Below are 22,097 nucleotides of genomic sequence, written 5' to 3' on the forward strand. Positions count from 1 at the left end.
GGAAGGGTGGAGGGGAGGGGGATGGGAAGGTGAGGGAGGGTGGAAGGGTGGAGGGGAGGAGGGATGGGAAGGTGAGGGAGGGTGGAAGGGTGGAGGGGAGGAGGGAAGGGAAGTGTGAGAGAGGGTGGAAGGGTGGAGGGGAGGAGGAATGGGAAGGGTGAGGGAGGGTGGAAGGGTGGAGGGGAGGAGGGAAGGGAAGTGTGAGAGAGGGTGGAAGGGTGGAGGGGAGGGGGATGGGAAGGTGAGGGAGGGTGGAAGGGTAGAGGGGAGGAGGGATGGGAAGGTGAGGGAGGGTGGAAGGGTGGAGGGGAGGAGGGAAGGGAAGTGTGAGAGAGGGTGGAAGGGTGGAGGGGAGGGGGATGGGAAGGTGAGGGAGGGTGGAAGGGTAGAGGGGAGGAGGGATGGGAAGGTGAGGGAGGGTGGAAGGGTGAATGGGAGGAGGGATGGGAAGGGTGAGGGAGGGTGGAAGGGTGGAGGGGAGGAATGAATGGAAGGGTGAGGGAGGGTGAACGGGTGGAGGGGAGGAGGGATGGGAAGGGTGAGGGAGGGTGGAAGGGTAGAGGGGAGGAGGGATGGGAAGGTGAGGGAGGGTGGAAGGGTGGTGGGGAGGAGGGAAGGGAAGGGTGAGGGAGGGTGGAAGGGTGGAGAGGAGGAGTGAATGGAAGGGTGAGGGGAGGAGGGAGGGAAGGGTGAGGGAGGGTGGAAGGGTGGAGGGGAGGAGGATGGGAAGGGTGAAGTAGGGTGGAAGGGTGGAGGGGAGGAGGGAAGGGAGGGTGAGGGAGGGTGGAAGGGTAGAGGGGAGGAGGGATGGGAAGGTGAGTGAGGGTGGAAGGGTGGAGGGGAGGAGGATGGGAAGTGTGAAAAGGGTGGAAGGGTCGATTGGAGGAGGGAATGGAAGGGGGCGGGAGGGTGGAGTGGTGGAGGGGAGGAGGAATGGAAGGGTGAGGGAGGGTGCAAGGGTGGAGGGGATGCATGATTGGAAGGGTGAGGGGAATGTGGAAGGGTTGAGGGCAGGAGGGACGGGAAGGGTGAGGGAGGGTGGAAGGGTGGAGGGGAGGAGGGAAGTGAAGGGTGAGTGTGGGTGGAAGTGTGTATGGAGGAGTGATGGGAAGGATGAGGGAGGGTGGAAGGGTGGAGGGAGGAGGGAAGTGAAGGGTGAGTGAGGGTGGAAGAAACAAATACTTTGATCCTGGCATGACTGGAGCAGGCTGCTGACTGTGCTTTGTATGAAGGAAAGTGAAGGAAAGCAATATACTTGTTTTCCTAAATCATTAACAACATGCCATAAATTCGTACTCAAATCATAAGATAAGTGCTCAAACTTAGGACTGTTTAACATTTTTCTATGAAAAGAGTTTTACAACTCCCCACGCAATCAGCATCAGAAAATGGCAAGAGGGCATGGAAGAAGTATTCTGGGGAGGCTTGTTATAAACCTGTAAGTGCTTGGAAGAATGCTCCAAGGCTTTTAATTCTTAGGTGGACTTGGCAGTCCTGTTTATGATTGAAGAGTCAATGCTCAGAGGTCAAGGAGAGCTTACTCCCAAGTCAAGGCAGGACTGAACATTGGGTTCAGTTTGTGACCACTTAGGTTACTTTGTAGGGCAACAGCAGTAAGTTCCTTTGCTGAAAATCCCAGAAGCCAAAGGAATTAACACCCAAGAGATGACACTAGTACTCACTGAGGAGAATGATGATACACAGCAGGATGGCGATGATGGTCTCTGTGCCAAGCCCTGCACCCACGATCCAGTCCACATCTGTGCAGTCTCCATTTGAGTCACACTGGCAAACCTTCACTCGGAGAATGGAAATATTGGACTTGGGAGGATTACCGGAATCTGTGATTATGATGGGAACTTCATCTATAGATCCCAGCTTCAAGAAATTTGATCTTTAAATTGAGCTGAGCAAAATCACCTGTACAAAAAGAGGAAAAATACAGTTTGATAATCAATACCTAATGCAACAGAAACACTGCCTTTTCCAGAATGTGTCTCCTACCTGAATGTATACATAAAGAGAATCACAATGCTGCTGCATTATGAAAACATTTTTTTAGCTTCAAGAGCTCTTAATATTTTACTTAAACTGTAAGTAGCTTTTAGAATATATTTAATGAGAAGATTAACTGCACATATATTCAAATAATTAACCTGTTCTTATCATTAAGTTGAGTGATGGTCCAATTTCTCTTAATAGTCACAGGAGATAAAGGAAGATCAAAAGCAAGTGGTCCAGCATTGGGATCGATGTCATAATCAAGTGCTGTGGTGTTATTTGAATTGGGGTCTGAAGTTTCACAAGTCTCTACCTCTTGAGGTAACACTTGAGGAGCATTGTCAATAATATCAAGTAAATAGATTTGCAGCATTCCTGTTCTACTCATAGGAGGAATTCCTAAAAAAGGGAGAAAAAATTACAATGGATGCTGAACAGTTCTCTCCAATAAGTCTCAATTACAGTGAAATTCTCAAACGTCCAGCCTTCTTGCCCTAATCACTGTGTTACCCTGGAAAAAATCTAGCTGTCACAGTATCTGAATGGACTGTTTCAGAACAAGTCCATTTCTTTTTTTTAAAAGAGAGAGAGAGAGAGAGAGAGAGAGAGAGAGAGAGAGAGAGAGAGAGAGAATTTTTTAATATTTATTTTTTAGTTCTTGGCAGACACAACATCTTTGTTTGTATGTGGTGCTGAGGATTGAATCCGGGCCTCACACATGCCAGGCGAGTGTGCTACTGCTTGAGCCACACCCCCAGCCCAAGTCCACTTCTTTCTTCCCTTTGGCATGACCTTGAACTGCCATGCTACTCTGTAGGGAGTGGGCATGGTGATGATTGGTCTCTATGGGATCCCACACTTTTCCTGGCCCTGTTGTCCTTTACTCAGGGTCTGTGCACATCACATTCCTCCAGGCACTGTGTGGAATGTCAGGTAAGCAAGACATAGGCTCAAGAGTTTGTGGACCCTAGCCTTTGGATGTAGAACTAAGACATGTGTGCATGAAAGAACACAAGAGTGCTTTGAAAGCTCAAAAATGGCTCTGACCTAATATAATACTCTACAGACAAATAATACAGAGCCACAGGTCTCATTTGGGGAAGGAACATCTTAGGGGAGAGAAGTGATAGGTATTGATCACTCAACTACTTAGAAAGATTGGGTGGATTTCTTTGTAGTAATTTGTTGTAATCCAACAAAGCATGTTTGAACAGATGAGGAACTTTAGTCTCTGTAAATTGCTCATGGCTACATACTATTATATATAAGTGGGTTATTACTAATGGTGGCTCTGCCTGGCCCCACATCCATTCTCATTCCACTATAAAATGTCTTTACCATCTCATATGATAATTAGGTTTTCTGCTCATATTATAAATATTCATGCATAAATAATAAATGATATGTATATAAAATAGTTTATTAATAGTAGTACATATTGAAGCCCAGAGATTACCTGACCTGCTCAGGGTAATGCAATAAGGAAGGTACACGTACACATGTCATTCTGAGCTGGCAATAAGTAAAAATGTCTACTACCCTCTGTTAAGAATATCACAGTTCTGAGAACACAGATAGCTTAGGGTGGAAGGCAGGGTATCTATTCCAATTTCCCAATACTGTCACCACCACTATGATATTTGACAGTTTGAAGAACGTTTACATTCATTATCACATTTAAGATTACTTAACACTTAAAACAACTTTATAGAATAAGCAACAGTCAATAATTTAATACTAATGAAACCACGGCCAGAGAGAATATAAGAACTCACCCAATCATTAAGGAGCAGAACTGAGCTCTATATCCAGCTTTATGATTTAAATTGAAATGCACATGCAGAATGTCCCAGCTATGTAAACTGAACAGCTCACTTCTCTCTCATATCAAATAACCTTCCAATTAGAACAAAAAGTCACCTGGGTGAATGAAAAACCTGGCAGGCACTTACAACAAACATACATGTCACTTTATATATGTAAATATTTATATCATGACATTATGGTTCAAGATACCTTACTTTAAGTTCTAATGTAGAGGACAGCTACTATTTCCATGCAATGAGGAAGCATAAAACACAATAGTGCTCAGAAAAATCAAGAGTCAAATGTTTTATATGTAGGAGCTAGAGCAAAATAAGGGGGAAAGGTGGTGGGGAATCAGATATTATAAAGATATAGGAAAGGTCAGTGGAGTAGAAGAAGGAGATCGAGATAGAAGGAGGAGGAATGGGAAAAGGGAAGAAATGTGGAATGATTTAACAAAAATCACACCATGTGCATATATATAACAATACCAGAGGAATTCCACCTTTTTGTAGAAAGCACCCACCAAAAATAAATAAATAAGCAAGTGAAAGGAAGAAGGAGAATAGGGGGGAAAAAGGAAAGAGAAATTTGGAGGGGATGGGAACAAAAATAAAATAAATTCCAAGGGTGTGATTTTGTCAAAATGCACTCAAATGTATAAATATAATGCTCCAAAGGGGGAAAAAAAAAAAAAACCTCTAAAGCAATGTTCTGAGGTACACTGGCAGAGGCTGTTTCTACAGAGATACAACTCTCAACATTTGAACAGTCATTTCTCATTAGAAAGGATAAGAAATAGTGTTTTGGCTCTGTCACCACATGGATTTACTTCAGATTGAAATCTCATTGAATCTTATTATACAGGATTTGGAAACGTTCATTGAGATAGGTCTTATCAAAAGTGTTGACAGGCAATGTTTTTCCAACGGGACATCCTGCCGGCCAATTTAAAGGTTATTTTTATTAAACATTCCTATTACAGAATAACACTAAAATATTTTAAAACATGGTTGTGATTCAGTTTTGAAACCACTCAAAAATAAAAGAAATGTTTATTGAAGTCGTTAGTTTGTGCTACTTACAATTTTCTATGTAGAAGTCATTCTATTTTCCTCAAAACATTACAGAGTGAATACCATTATGTGTATTTACCAGCAAAAAAGTCAGAAGAAAAGGAAAGAGATTAAACCCCATCACCAGTCATATGCTAAGACAGTTGGAGAGGTGAAGATAGGCCCTGGAGATCAGGCAGAACTCCAAAGTTTCCATTCTCAAGCACATATTAAACTGAATGCTAACAAAACAAGAAAGTTCATCATCAAGTTTCATACATTCCTTTTATATTAGATGTCTAAAAATGAGGGCTTACCTATATATCTCAACCAACTCAAACCCGGCAGAGATCCACAAAAGAAAATACAAAAGGTGTCAGAGTATCTGTTCTAAAATCCAACACCCTAATGCTCAGACTCTCACTTCTCTCAATTTGCACCCTAAATTAAGAGCTTCCTGATGCATGGCACACAATGGTGGAGAGTCAGAAATAGGACAATTGCTATAGATACACATACTAATGGCAGTAAACAGACTGACTACAAGAAATATAAAAAGACCAACTCAAAAAACACAGAGGCTGTCGGGTGTGGTGGTGCACTTCTGTAATCCCAGTGGCTTGGGAGGCTGAAGCAGTTCAAAGTTCAAAGCCAGCCTCAGCAAAAAAGTGAGGTGCTAAGCAATTCAGCGAGAAATTGTCTCTAAATAAAATATAAATAGGGCTGGGGATGTGGCTCTGAGTTCTATCCCCAGTACAGGAAAACAACAAAAACAACCACAAAACAGTCTGGGGACACTGATGGTTGACTGGAGCTATAGTAAATCAGGCATCAAAGTGTAGCAGGACAGAACAAGGAAATTTCATAATCAGTATGCCAGGCTACCATGGAAGGTGTGCGGCCAGAGAACATTCAGTAGACACAAGAAGGTCCACAGGAAATGATTTTTTTTTTTTTAAATTGGAGCCTAAGAGCAATAAAGGTCTATTTTTTTATCAATATGGTATTATAGAAAATCTTGGTTTGTGTGCATGTCTGATGAAGCTCTAGTCTCTTTAACCAATGTATAGGATAATACCACAAATATATTTAATTACACACCAATGTCAGAAGCAAGAAAAGTAGCATTATATATATTGTTTTACACATTTGGTGATTCTTTGTCCAAAACAGCAATTATAGTGATTTGGGCATTCACAGGATCTATTTTTAGCCAATTGGCAGGATCAGATAATTTTATGTATCTACAAAATGAAAGTGCAGTTAGGTTAATTTTTGGGGGTGTGAAGCTTGAAAGATAATACATATTTTATAGGTTTAATTGCAAAAATACAACCAGCTCATTAACTTGCATTTTTGTAGATGATGGTTAGAAATAGAGCTTTAACATGGAAAATATTTCTGTGGCAGTGATTTTGGGCGGTACATAAAGGTTGTGTTTGGTCAGTCATGCAGGAAACATTCCATAGATATTTGATAATCTCCCTAGTGTGTGTTAAAGTAGTTTGGACAGATTTCAATGGAGGTTCTTGTCTATTTCAACAGATATCAAATGTGCAGATAAACGGCTCAAATATACTTTCCAAATAAGCAGTAGATCTAATATATAGGACTTAAGAGAAATTTATGAAATAAATTGAATTTGATATCACAGATCACTCCTAATTGGTTTCACCACCTTATCATGGCAGAGATGAATCTCACTGAAGAGATCCCTTATAATTCCATTCCTACTAGGATCTCCCACTCTGGGCCAAGCTTCTGAGCTATATCCTTTCAAATTAAGTCCCAAAAGCTCCAGTCTGTATGAGCAGAGTGGTAAGCTTAAATTCTATTTTTACTGGAGGTAGGAGGTGAATATTTCATGGTCAGATAACCAATGTACAGTTTGAAAGAATGTGCTATATTTTGAGAAGTAAAAATTGTAGTATTTCAATACAACTATTAATGAAATATTTAAGTATCTTGATGTCAATGTATAAAGAAATAGAAGATAAATGCAGTTATCTAGCTAATTTTAAGAATTACTATCATGAGCTACAGAAAACAGTTTCATGGGGTATGCTTTGCCCGTCATCTATTCATTTATCAGGAAGGACAAATTAGATTTTGCTGAGGTTGGAAATCTTTACAGATACATTTTATAAGTTCACTGCACAGGTAAGGAATAAAAATAATTAGCTCCTAGATTTTAGTTTGCGCATAAGTTTTATTTTCTTCCCAACCTGAAGGAGAGATAAATGTCATGAGCTTCTAAAAGTTCTCTGTTCACTGACTGTATAACTTTTTGAGGTGTTCAATTTAAAAGCACAGGCTAAATAATTACCTTCTCTTTAAAAAGGAAATGGGTAGAAATAAACATAGGAAATGTTTTCTCTTCAATTGATACATAAATGGTAAATTAAATAAATTTTACTCATGACACAGGATGGAATATAAATTATACAAACAGCATAAGCAGCATTTCATACCTAATATTGTGCTGCATATATCGATCTAGGTCCTGAGCAGTGAAAGTTGTCAACGTGGTACCTGCATGAAGACCTTCTTCTTGGCGAATAATCTTGGGATTGGGGGCAAAATAAGGTTTTCATTTACATCGATAACTGTGACAGACACAGTTGCAGTGGACTGAGGTGGGTGCTGGATTCCTTTGGCTAATGGCGCTTGATTTTCTGCAGCAAAAGTAAGGACAAACATCCTATTTGTTTCAAAGTCAATTGTTTGGAAAAAGAAAAGATAAAAAGAAAATCATATTTTTCAGAAATAAGAATATTTACATTCTTTGCTTCATTCTATTAACTCCATTTCTCAGAATTTGATTTTTTTTTAATTCACTGCACAGTGAAGTTCCTCTCAACTTTCTGGAAAATATGTCTTAGCCTGGTCAATGAATGAAATACTTATGCAACTTTAAGCTACTTATAAATCTTGGGTACTTCAAAGATTTATGTTCACCAAATAATGTGCATTACTGCTGCATAGGTTTATTTATTTAGGTATATCTAAACAGTAATTATTTTTAAAAATAGCATTGTGGATCAAAAATACCAACTAATATGAAGTAAGATAAGAGCATAGGGTCTCCACTCTCAGACATTGGTATAAGATCAGTCCTCATCTAGGGAAGCTTTCCCCAGTCTGTGATAATCAAAAAACAAACAAACAAAAACCCCAGGAAATCTGGTCTTTTTTCATAACACTGGAATTTATGAATAGTTTAAGTATATTTCATAATTTGAAGTATAATTTGAAATACAAATGTGTACATACACATCTTCCATTTAAAATAAAAGTAATTTTTGGTGGAAGGCCTTTTCCAATTATTTAGCAAACTAAAACATTTCTGAGTGTTTTACTGGTCTGTAAAAATCACAAATCTAAGGACAACACTCAAGATTAATGCAATGCACAAATAACCCTTCTTGTAAATATTTCCTTCCAAAGTCCCATTGAATTCCATATCAGGTTCAAACAGAAGAATGGGAAGTAAAACTCTTTATATGTATAATATGTCAAAATACATTCTACTGTCATGTATAGCTAATAGGTAAAAACAAATAAACTAAAAATTACAAAAAACAAAGTCCCATTGAGTCCTGCTATCACAAGAATGTTATGGGAATCAAATGACTAAATGGAAATTTCCCTTAATTTCCCTTGATCACCTTTTAGTGAAGGTGCAAATAGGAAGAATGATGTAATAATAACATGGAAAGAAAGGGCACAGAGAGTATTGAACCTTGCTGGTAGCCCAAGAATGATCAAGAGCTGCAGGTCACGAAAAAGCTACATTATTAGCATCAACTGTACCAGTTTCTTAACCTAGATCACTTCCTCACATCTTGAAACACAGTTTGCTTCTCTCACTCCCAAGTCCCCAGCTCAACTTCCCTTTCCTCAAGTATTTCCAACAAGACAGAGAAGAATCCAGAAAAGAAGACTGCAGTATCTAGAGGGATCACATGAACCACTCCACTGTCCTGACGTGACATTTATTTGTGCTTCCTGGCATCTGCACAGTTCTGAGTTCTTCAAAGCATACAAAACTCATTCATCCCTCACAAAAGTGCCATGACTTAGGTGCTGTCATCAAAGCCCCGCTTTCTGCATGAGGAATTTGAGGTTAACAGAGGTTAAATAACCAACCGTGATCACACAAGTGTCAAGAGCAGAGCTGGAATTTGAACACAGACAACTGGGTTCTGGTAGTGGTGCTCTTGATCACTAAGTTTCAAAACCACATCTCAGTCGACTTATGCATATATAGTACATGGTTGTTGGCAACTGGTACTTTGATGCACATTTCCCTGTGAAGCCAACACCTGGCTGTACTTACAAACTAAGAGTGTTTAGGTGAGAGGCAAAGTAATATATTTCTTCACTGAGTAGGGATGCTCAGAGGAACCAACTTATACATTACATCTATGCATTATTATACCTGAAGAACATCCCCTCTGCATTTGGCACCAAATCGTTTTGTTTGGGGTCCTCTCTTTCTCTTTCTTTTGTCAATTAAAACAGAAGAATCAGTTTCTTGAAGTTTTGAAAAAAATATTTAAAATAGCAATGTAAACACAAGACCTTTTTAAAACATAGGCTCTTTTCTTTCCTGATCATTCCATGTTACTTTTGTGATATTTTCTGGTTCATTCTCTACCTGTCAATATTTTCAATATCTGTAACCAGGAGGAATGTAGGTGTGGTGCCTCATTCATCACAGGTATCAACTGAGGATCAGAACTAATACATCAATTACTTTGATAATCAGTGTTGTTGAGGTCAGTCTCATCTTCAGATTGGTAAGTCTGTCCAAATTGATCTTGTGTTTTTTAAAAAAATCTCAGTACAATGACAATGGGAATACCTATATTGGCCTCAACATCAGCATATATTAAACCATAACACATAGGCTACCAAATAAATTTGAATTCCAGATTTAGAGATGTTTTGGGGGAAAAAAGACCATAAGATTGAATAGCAAAATGATACAGTGGGGGAAATCTAGTGCTAACAGCTAAGAGGCTGTCAGAGATCAATGCTCTGAGGAACACTTACTTTTACCACGGCGACTAACCCGTCATTGCTGTTTGGGTCACTCTGAATGGCAAACCATCCTGCAGGATCTCCTCCACTGATTCTGTACACTGCATTCCAGACTGGTGTATGGGGCTGATCCTTATCAGTCACAGTTAAATTAGCTACAATTACATCCACCCTGTTTTCAGGTACTTCACCATAGAACTACAAGAAAGACAGATGTCAGTCAGAGGAGTGACATGGACCACTGGAGGACAATTTATCTTGACAAACACATCACCCAGAGTTAACTGCTTTATTAAATCTTAATTGTATACACTAAATGGGGAAATTGGTAATGCAGATAATCATGAAATTTATACTTGGCTTTAAAAATACTATAACACTTTTTAGTCCCCATTTTTATTTTGCAAATTATGTTACAGTTCCATTACTATTAAAATTAGCAACCATTTATGAGTATCTGGATGATTAATGTGGGGTTAGGGGAAAGGATTTGCCTATGGAAATAATTTTACTTTGATATAATTACATGCTCAAGAAGGAGCATCAATCAGTCATTTAGTTCACACACCTGAAAATGTTTGTAAGTATTTTGTTATAACAGCACCCAGTCTTTTAAGAATGTTTGTTCTAGGCAGCATATTTTAACATTTTTAACAATGATCTTGAAGATGAGGAAGAAAACTACTGAGATGCCTGAGTTAAAGCCCTGGTGATAGGAGCCCCTGAGCCAGTGGCCATTCTATTCTCAGGTTAAGCAAGTTCCACTTCTATTTAACACATTTATTATTCATGACAAAACTTCTCCATAATGGACCACAGACCTGAAGTTCCTTGAGTGACAGGCCATACTTACTGTCATGGCAGTAAACTCTGGAGGATTTTCATTGACATCTGTCACTGTGATGACGGCCATGGCTGTGTTTGAAAGACCGTATGTGGGATTGCCTTCCATAACTGTAGCTTGAATTATTAATGTATACTGTTGCACTTTCTAAAAAGACATAAAGATAACAACCTAAATGAAACTAGTTCCTCAAGAAGACATAACAGTTGTTCTGTGAATGGCTCTTTATTACACACAGAAAGCACAGCATCATTCATTCTGATGAGCGTTGCTTGAAATTCCCCAAGTGCAGTTTACTTTAACTTACAAAGCACAGGTCTGGTCTTTGTCTAAAGAGATTTAACTGTGTATATGCACATCTCCTCACAGTGAAGAATGTGCTGCAGATGTGTGAAATTCACAGCTAAGCTAAAACCTCCATCTGGTTCAACCTTTCCCTTTTCTTCACTAGTCTGTGATCAAGCATTCCAGTCTTTTGGTTTGTATTTACTTTCTTATGTGTTAAATTTCTACCCAGTTTAAGACACCACAGAAGCTCAAGAGAGGGGGAAGAAAGCATACATAATTTACAATATATTCGGGGTTTCCTTTTACATATTTTTATATATGCAACTTCTGTTATAAGAGGGTTGATAGGATATTTCCCTCTAATCCTCACTAATGCATACTATTCAAAACTACATAGGAAATATATATTCTTTTTTTCTAGTTGTCAGCAGACCTTTAATTAATTTATTTGTTTATGCATTTATATGTGGTGCTGAGGACCAAACCCAGTGTCTCACACATGCTACCACTGAGTTACAACCCCAACCCCATGGCAGATATAGTCTTAAAATCAAAAGCTAATTCAAACTGGGCACAGTGGTGGTGCACAATTGTAATTATGTAGCAAAAAATGTCAATAGTTCTCTGGTTGAGAAACCCTGGCCAGAATATCCTTCTCTCATTCTGAGCCTGCCAAACAAGCAGCTTCAAAGTCATTTTGTTAGTGACTTCTGAAAATCCTTGAGGCAGAGTTCTCCAGTCCTCAAGATTGTGATCCCACAATGCATCTCTATCACGATTTCTAGTTTATATGGCTGTTATCATATTGCATGCTGTTCTTGCCCCACCATGCTTGTGTGTGTTGTGAACACATCCTCATACCCTCCCATCCCCAGGGCTCTGTTTGTCTCATCAGTATGTAGCACAGTGTGTTATAGACAGCAAGCAAGCCATGGATGCTTTTGACTTTGTGGATGGATGAGTGAATGGAGAAAATACCTTCAGCGTTGTATTACCTTAGAAAACTCATTCCAGGATAAGGTAAAATCATCTTCTTATTTACATGGGTAACTATAATTATTTATTAAAATATACTGAGAGCACAAACTAGCTATTTCTCAAACCACAGAGCCAGAATAAAGCCTGGCACGTAGCACTTACTTTAAAAAAACGTGTTGAATGAATGAGCGGAGGGATGGTTAAAAAAATTTACAACAGTATGTTTCATAACCTTGAGCCCAAATACTGATTAAAAACACAGTTTGACTCAAGAGTCATCATAGTATCAAACCTGGCCTAGTAGGATGTTTTCAAACAGAAGAGAAACCACAGGAAACACACTCATGAAATGTCTTTGCTTGCAGTGACTACCTAGTCTTTATTTATGGAAGGCTTAAGTGGAAATTCATGGTCAAATGCATAATAAATGCAGTTCCAATGACTTATTTTTAGTAATCTAGGTGAGGCAGTATATTTTATCAAGTTTGAAGTATTACAAGAAAAAAAGAAAATGATTTTTAAGAACAAAATTTCTACAGCCAAAAAAGCCCAAGGTTTTTCTATTTTTGGTATATGTGTATAATACATGTTTGAGTAAGGATGTGTTTAACATGATTCAATTATTCTGTATTTGAAAACATCAAAGAAAGTTACTCAGACTATGTGACTTAGAAGGAGCCACTGATGATGGGTTATCCTGTCTAGCCCCTTTTTTCCCCCAGGTGCCCTCCCTCCCATTTCTTTACTGAGGACATAGAGAATTGCATTTGGACTATGAAAAAATGCTATAAACTTGTATGGATGACCAACGTATTATGAAACAGAGTTTTAAATGAAGTTTTATAAAATAAAAAAATATAGCTATTTAAATCTTTTCAAACACCAAAATGGTTCAGGAAGGCTGGCCCAACACTTACCTTCATAATGCCAGCTTACCATCTTGTCCACTCATTTTTCAGACTGAATAGGTCTTTCTGGCCTGGCTATTCTGCTGTAACTGAGTCTTCAGTGTTTTCAGTACAAGAATCTAAAAGCTTCATCAAATACCAATTTTCAATGGTGAAAGGGCTTCCAGCAAGGTCTGTTTCTAGGCCAGGACATTTTCTATTATGATAGTTGAAAAGAGAGGTCTCCAGAGGACATTAGGGTACCCTGGAAATAAATAGCTAGTGTAGCTTGAGGACAGTCACAGCTGTAACTATGTCCATGCCCTGCTTGGGGTGTTACTTCACCAATTGGTCCCAAGAATATACCAAGCAGTTCTGAGGCTTTCTGGTTGGGTATGTTGGTGACTGTTTTTTATGGTAGAATTTGTACTTTACAAGCAGAAAGCCTCTTTCAGGGCTCACTTTCAAGTTGCTCTAACTGCATCAACTGTAGCACAATGAAAGGCTCCCAGAAATTCTATATAGTAGCAGAATCTAATACTGTAGTATATATTGTTTCCAAAGAGAAAAAAATTGTCATGTGAGCAGTAAGAGGCATATTTTTTTCAATTTTCATCCTACAATTTTTTTCCTATGTTACCTAAAAGCATATGAATGAAAGAAAATGACACTAAAAGGCTCGTGTGATTTCTCCTTTTCTTGCTTATATGATGGTGCTGGTTATATAGCATTTCCTGAAACCATCTTCAAATTTTTTTCTTCAAACTTACCAGGCTTTGATCCCCCAGGAATGGTCTTATTCCACACCTGGTGCAAAAACTCAGGTCTGTTATCATTCATGTCAATAACATTGATGACAATTTCAATGGGGTTCTCCACTTGGTTGCCATTAATATCTACTACATGTGCCCTCAACTGCAAAAGTAATTGAAAACAAATGTACTTAATATATTTGTCTAGGAGAACACATATTGCACAATCACAATGCTACTAACATAGCAAGAATGAACTGACAAAAGCTATTGGAAAATAGCTAATGGAAAAACAGAAGCTATTCTTTCTTAAAAAAAAATATAGTCAGGAGCTGGGGCAGTCACTTGCCTGGCATGTGCGGGGCGCTGGGTTTGATTCTCAGCACCACATAAAAAATAAAATAGAGATGTTGTGTCCACCGAAAATTAAAAAATAAATATTAAAAAATTCTCTCTCTCTTAAAAAACAAATTGTAGTCAACCTGACTCCATATAATTACAGTAGATACAGCAGCAAAAATCCATCCTTTACCTTATGTTAGACATTGTGCCAATCCATTTTAAATGATTTAAATCAATATGTAAAGAGTGAGCCAGAAACTGTCAACATTTGAAGTTCGGGGCACTGAGCTTCAGAAATGCTAGGTAACTTGTGGCGGCCCAAATCCTCAGTCTGTTGACAGAATCTGGATCCACAGTCAATTCTGCCAGCTCCAAAATCCTCTTGTTGAACCAGTATATATTATAAGAATCAGAGTAAGGATAGATACAGTACCACCATAGAGTGCTTGTAAAGACCAAGGGAACAGGAGTATAGAAAGTGAGTGTCCATAGGAAATTTTCATAGTAAGCTTTTACTGTTTTTCAGTTTTAAAGTAACTCATACATATTAAAATATGTGAATATATGTATTTATGGTTAGCTTTATAGGTATTTTTCAAAAAATTATCTATGTCTTTTTCTGAAAAGCAAGTATAATCAATCAGCTACTCTTTGTAGAATATCTTCAAAATCTTTCAATCAATTCTGCACAAAGAGAGGCATTCCATTTCTTTTTGGGGTGGGTGAGCACTTGACTACTGAGACATATTCCCAGCCTTATTTTGTATTTTATTTAGAGACAGGGTCTCACTGAGTTGCTTAGTACCCGGCTGTTGCTGGGGCTGGCTTTGAACTCTGAATCCTCCTGATTAAGCCTCCAGAGCTGCAGGGATTACAGGCTTGAACTACTCCTCCTGGCATGGAACTGTTTCTTTTTGACTGGAATGCTGGTCTGACACTGGCTGTTGGCTTCCATCAGATATGTTCTTTAAGTTAAAGAAGCGTCAACACAGCCTCTCTTTATTTAGAGGTTATTAAACACAGAAAACAACCTAAATTTTATTACTAAATTTCAATATTATATAGGTATAATTTTTCCTTGACTTATTTTCCCCTTAACAGATTTTTAATACGGAACTTTAATTACATTTATAATTATGTAAAATATTAATACTGATCCCTTTTTTTTTTTGGTACCAGGGATTGAAATCAAGGGTGCTTAAACATTGAGTCGCATCCTTTTTAATTTTAAAACAGGTCCTCACTAAGTTACTCATTCTTAATACTTATAATTCTATAATAAACTCTATTTTGCTATGAGTATTGCTCTTTTAATATGCAAGAATCGAGCACTGAAAGAACAATAATTTACCATAAAATGGACCTGGATGTAAATATTTTCTGAATTTTAATGACAGAAGATCAGGAAATGAGAATTCACAGAGAAAAAGATTGGAAAATTTTTTTGTATCAATCTTAATAATCACAAATCTGACTAGTCCACAATCTTTTATTATATGTGATTTTTTTTTTTTTGTATTGGGGCTGAATCCAGGGGCACTTAACCCCTGACCCACATCCTCACTTCTCCAGCATTATTTTTTTAATTTTAAGACAGGATCTCACCAAGTTCCTTAGGGCCTTGCTAAGTTACTGATGCTAGCTTTGACCTTGGGATCCTCCTGCTTCATCCTCCTGAGCCCCTGGGATTACAGGCATACTCCACAGTGCCCAGCTGTATTATGTGCTATCTTAATCCACATTCCCTAGGAATGCTATGCAGTCCTTGTGAAAAGTTCGAAGTTGTATTTCTTTCTCTGCATTTTAGGACAATATAAACAACATTAGAATAAACTGTTCCTTCAAGAGTTTTAAAAGAATGGGCTGATAAAATAATCAAAGTCTTGAAAAGAAAATACAAAGTAATATTGATCCTAAAACATTTTCAATTTTTCATATGCTTATTTGTCTGTTTAGATCTAGGGGAATCTACTGTAGTTTAGAAATTTCTATAACTTTAAAGCTTTGAGCAAGTCCAAGAGTTCAACAATTGTATAAGTGAACAAAACAAAAACTTTGTAAGCACATGATTATGTGGGAGGAAGGTTTTAAACCACTTTGGGAATTAATTCAACACATGGTAGTGGGAAAACAGGCTAGCCACAAAGGAAAAGAAAAGTGGGCCTGTATCCCTCTCTCTTTTTATTAAAATAAATCCACAGAGATTAAAATTTTAAATGTAAAAAGTTAATCTAACAGATAAAAATTGGGAGATAAGCATCTTGGAGGAGGGAAGGCCTTTATCAATAGCTCTGGAAACCAGAAGGTATTATAAAATGTTTTCAAAGATCAATTTTACATTATTAAAAGCTATGTTATATTATGGCATAAACATAAAGGATTTTAGAAGCAAACAAACAAACAAACAAAAAAGAACATGTAGAACAAACCATGCATTAACATCTTTCATTGATAAAAGGTTCTGAGTAATAAAAAGAGAAAAAAAATTCAGAAGAATATTTAACAGAAAATAAAAATATGGGATTAACTTTGATTATACTTCTATGTATCCATGAACAATGGTATGATCTCTGTATTTTATGTTCAATGGGTTTGACCCCATTCATAATTTGCTCTTATAGGTTTTCTTAACCACATAACTGAACGCAAGTAATAAAATGTAAAGAGTAATGAGAATTGGAGCAATTTTCCTTTTTTTTGGCATTGTTTTGATTTACCAAGAGCACTAATAAATTTTATAAAGACATTAGAATCATCAAAATAAAACAAAAACTACAAATTTCATTTCTGGTGTTGAAACTCTCAGTATCCAGGTTTTCAGACTCATATGAGGCAACGACAAATTCCACACACATTTAGAAGAGTACGAACTCATAGATTTATAAGCTGGTTGCAATTTTACATGAAACTGGGCTACCAGCTCACAATCCAGTGGCTTTGTCACTGACAGCTGACCTGAGATGTGGTTGATAATGAAGATGCCAGTAGGAGGTTGGTCAGCTCTGGGCCTAGTGACACTGTACTGCAGTGAAAGGTTTTTGTCCCTATCAGATCTGATCTGAAGACCAAGAAAACAATGACATTAAATGAGAGACTAACTGAGCTCATTATCAGAGATAGCACATACCACACTTCCTACCCTTGTTCTGTTACAAACTTGCTCCTTCTCTTTCCAGAATGCCACTAAAACTTCCCCAGTGCCTGCCCCTCCTCTCTGCTTCTTGGTAACAGCTTTCAAAAAGAGATGTCACCTATCCTCAGAAAGACTGGGGGCAATGTTCACCTTTAAAAGAACGCTCACTAGGAGTAGTGCAAAAAGTCAAAATTTAGGAGCATCAGTTTTTAGACAGAAACTCTGGGCTAGACTGTTTAACATAGTAACAATTTTCCAAGTTAATTGAAATAAAAGCTGTTTACATTTTTTCATCAGTTACAGTAAGCAATAATTATCTATTCATAGTATGAAATATGTTTTCACAGAACTCCAACTTGATAGAGCCTGGACATAATATTTTTTACTTGCTTTGCACAAAGACTCTTAATTGCAAGAAAGCTTTCCATATCATTTTTAAAAAGCAACTAATACTACAATTCTTTATTAATAAGGAGCTTATGAGAAAGGATCTCAAGATATATTTTTATACTCCAAAACTGTATAGTCACTATAAGCACATTTCCTTCTCCTCCAAATACAATGGTTCTCAGAAAAATTAAGTCAATGCATGAGTAGCCATTGGAGGCTGAAAAGAATCTCTGGACAGAGAAGAAGGCAGGCAGGCATAAAAAGGGCTGACTGGGAAATACCATTTAGAGGTAATAATAATAGATCTTTATGTGTTGGATAAATAAACTAAATTGATTAGTAAAATCTGATTGTGTTTTTATTAAAAGTTAAAGCATCATTCTCTATTTTCTCATATTCCACTGAAATAGAAAAATAGCACCTTTGTTTGGGGGTCATGCTCATTGTAAACTGAATTACAATGTACAAAGGACAGAATATACAACACAAATAAGTGGTTTATTAAAAAACCCACATCTCTCAATAAATATGAGTCCGCATGCTCAAATAATCACCCATAAGAACATTTACATTTTAACAAATGGAAATATAATGATTTTTGTCTTATTGTCCTTTAGTCATGAATAATGGGCTGACAATTTTACTAAACATGTAAAAAAATCTGTATTTTTAATTTCTTCATCTTAAGGTATGCATCTGGAGTAACCAAAAAAAAAAAAAAACTAACTTCAGATTTGAAAGCCTTTGGTTTTACACTGCCCTAGGGATTCTGATAATGGTATCAGAGGTATTTTTTTCCTTTTAAAAAACTTTCAAATGCACTTGGTGCTGGCATTTTTAGCAGTGATTTCCCCCCCCCTTTTTTTTTTCCTTTGGCCTCGAAGCTGTCTGTGGAGGGCAGAGATCTCCACAGAGAGCCCAGCTCCCAGCAAGGCAGCTCCAGGGTCTGTACTGAGAGTGGGTAAGGAGTGCATGGAGATGCACATAGCCTTAGTATTCACCTGCAGAACAAGCACCACATCCATAGAATCCAGGACCACAGTGGGGGCTGCCTACAAATAGTGCAAGAGATAACCAAGGAAAACAATAATAGGTTTCTACAGTGTTATAGAAAACCTAGCTACAGGAAAAAAAATGTTTTCCATACACATGTCATAAACTTTACTTTGCAAAAAACCACAAAAAATTTTCTAACAGATAATTACCACATGCCATGGGAATAATTAAAATTGCACCATCTTACCCTGACAAGCTCTTGAGGAAAAGGTCCTCTGGAATTTTCTGGCAAGTTGATGGGAGGGATGACCCAGTCTCTCTTCTGCCTTTGTAGGTATCCACTGTGTTTGGTGGATTGTCTTGGAAATACTATCTCTTCAATTTCATGGGACTCCTTTGCATTAAAATATAACAAGATATTCCTGAGTACTAGGAAAAACATTTTCTGAAAGAACATCAATATTAATGGGTACCTGAAAGTGTAGGAACCACAGTTTATTATGAACAGAAAATAACTCTGGAGGCCCTTTTCTTGTCCCCTTATTAAAATAATAGAAAAAAGCATAAAATTTATGAATTGCACTGTTCACTGAAACATTGAATTCTGAACAATTTATTATTGGGCTCAGGTGTGTAAACTATTTGCAGTTTCTATAAACCATCTTAGATAGTAGCTTAGTACTGAGCAAAATTTAATAGTACCCTTTTATATATTTTTCATTAGTTTAAACCACAGTTCAGGTAATGTGCTACTGTACATTAAATTTAGATCTTGATGTGCTAAAATATAATTTGAATTCCAAGGGAAGTTTAATACATACTACTTAGGAATGTCTCAAACATTTATGACCCTATTAAATCCCACAGAATTAATGCTGTAATTATTCTAAACCTTTGTCAGCCATGATGGATGCTGGAAATGACTTTGCACTTTGCACAGTAGGTATTAATCTTTGCTAGATGTCAACATTTTCTTCTTTTTCTCCCAATATCTGTAGACATTTTAGCCATTAGCTCTTCCTGCTTCAGTGCAAATACCCAAGTTAGTTTGTTAGGACACAGAGCATAAAAAACAATAAAAGTATCTTTTTACTCCTTTAGTCACCATGTTCTTATTTTATATTACGCACATGATATGTTTACCTTTAATAGTTAATTGATTAATTAAAATTTCACATAATGAAATCTCAACAAATAGCACAAGAAAAAAAATGACATTTTTCTTACATATATTCATTCTCATTTGATTATGGTTGTGTATATCACATTTACAATTATATACCAGAACTGATTTTGTATATTCTTGTCTCTCACAGTACAATAAATGTGCAAAATGTAATAGTCACAGTTCATCAAACCATGAACTTTAGAATATATGAGTGTGCTCCTTTAGTAACTGTTTTTAATTAAATCAAAGAACTAGAAATGATATTACCATAACTTTACTAAAGAATTTATTGTATCTTGTTCAAAGTACTTAATATAGTGACTTATACAAAGTAAGTGCTCAATAAATATTTCTGAACTGAATTGAACAGTACTCTCTTGGAAATGTAGCTCACAGCAGCTTCAACCAGAGGGAGTATATCATTTCTAAAAGTCATATCAATAGTATAAATAATTCACACTCCCAATTTGATTATTAAGGGACAAAACATATCCTAACACTCATTGCCAGAAATGCTTTTCTGTTACTACTGTAAATCTGTATTTCCCATCTAATAAATTTGACTGGTGATGACATGCAAAGGAATTGTTTATTTTGTGGTTTATTTAACAGCTTATAAAGCTTCTAAGATGCAAAACAAACTACTTCTAATTTTAATTAAATTATAATCTCAAAGTATAAACAAATCTTTCAAATATAATTTCTGGTCACTTGAAATATACTTGTCTAAGAATTTTAAAAGATTAAAAATACTGGTAAAGTAACTGCAATTTATAAAAAAATTCAAGTACTGGCCATCTATTTTATGTGATATGAAGCAAAATGTGTACACACACACACACACACACACACAACACTTTTTGTTAACTGTATTAATTTTTGTTTTGTAGACATCAGCTCCAATATTATACCTTTGCCAACTCCTGGGTTAAGGTTGGCTTGAGACTCAGCTTTACTGCCACTTGCCACTTCTCTTGGGTCTCCTTGTCTTGGGCACATATCAGGAATTTAGCATGCTCAGAAGAGAGAGGAAATCTTCTCACGGCATAGACCATGCCATATCTTCATCCACCTTGAAATCTGCAGGCTTGCTGCTTTCATACTGTACTTTTCTTTTTCTATTGCAGTTTCTAAACTTCACTGTAAAAGATAGCAAATATATGTCTAACTACACAACAAATACAAAGTTAACTTATACTTAAATCTATTTTAGGTTAGATGATAAAATGCAGTAGCATGAAACACAAATTTTAGTTGTACATGATTAGCAGCATTTTGCAGTTTGACCCTCCACATCTGTAGGTTATGCATCCCAGATTCAACCAACCTCAAATGCAGGTTGAAAGTATTTGAAAAAAAAAAATATATATATATATATATATATATATATATATATATATATATATATATATATACATACATACATACATACAGGTATGATGATGGACAGAACTCATGCAAACTTTTTTCTTGTCATTGTTCCCTATAGAAGATGATAAACTACTAACTGGACATGTACATTGTATGAGGTATTATAAGAAATCTAGACAATTTAAAATATGTGAGCGGAGATGCATAGGTTATATGAAGAGTTTATGCTATTTTATGTCTAGGACTTGAGCATCCCTGGGTTTTTATATTCTGTGGTCTTGGGATGAATCCCCTATAGATACCAAGAGAGTAGTTTCAGGTTGTGGCCTGGCATCTCTCATTTCAAAGCCTGCCCCTCCTCTCCACAGTCCCCTGGGTACCCACTGTCAGCTACACTTGCTGTTCACTCTGATGCATTTCAAGGAAGCTGCTTTCCACTCCTAATCTCTTTGTCACTGAAGGTAGAACAAACCCCATGTTTTCCAACTTCATGTAAGTTATCTTGGCTCTACTACCAGTTTCACAGCCATGCCTGACATCCACTCATAGAGCCAATAAAGACAAATTTTCTTAATTATCTTGGATATTCTGTATATTTTTTGCACATCATCTTAATGCATAATTTTTTAACAAATGCTTAAAGCAAGAAATAATACTGCTATGTTTCTTTTTCTTTATTGATGTTGAATGTGCTCTATGCACTAGAAGTACAAGACTTCACGGTTATTGAAAGGTGAATAATTAGCAATTTCTATCCTTCCTTGTACTTGTAATAGTTCAGTTAAGCAGCAATTTTATAAAATTTCCCCAAACATGAAAATAAAAATGTCCTCAAAGTAAATTTTAAAATTAAAAAAATGTATGCCTTAAGAATAGAAGGATCAAAAAGATTTCAGGATCTTAATTATCTAAATCTCAAGTGTAATGACTTAAGATTGAAGAAAATCACTGATTTTTAAAATGGAATATCAATCCACTGATGTGTCAAAAAATAACAAAAATTAAACTGTTTTTATGAATGAAGAATTGGACATATTCAA

At 36.9% G+C, this 22,097-nt stretch overlaps 1 pseudogene; it reads right to left on the bottom strand.

Moving 5' to 3' along the window:
- Nucleotides 1–1,671: 1,671 nt before the first annotated feature.
- On the bottom strand, nucleotides 1,672–21,587 carry LOC144253085 (cadherin-2-like; annotated as a pseudogene).
- Between the last annotated feature and the right edge of the window lie 510 nt (nucleotides 21,588–22,097).

The sequence above is a fragment of the Urocitellus parryii genome, unplaced genomic scaffold (genome assembly GCF_045843805.1).
Source record: "Urocitellus parryii isolate mUroPar1 unplaced genomic scaffold, mUroPar1.hap1 Scaffold_91, whole genome shotgun sequence".
In the NCBI taxonomy this organism is placed as follows: Eukaryota; Metazoa; Chordata; class Mammalia; order Rodentia; family Sciuridae; genus Urocitellus; species Urocitellus parryii.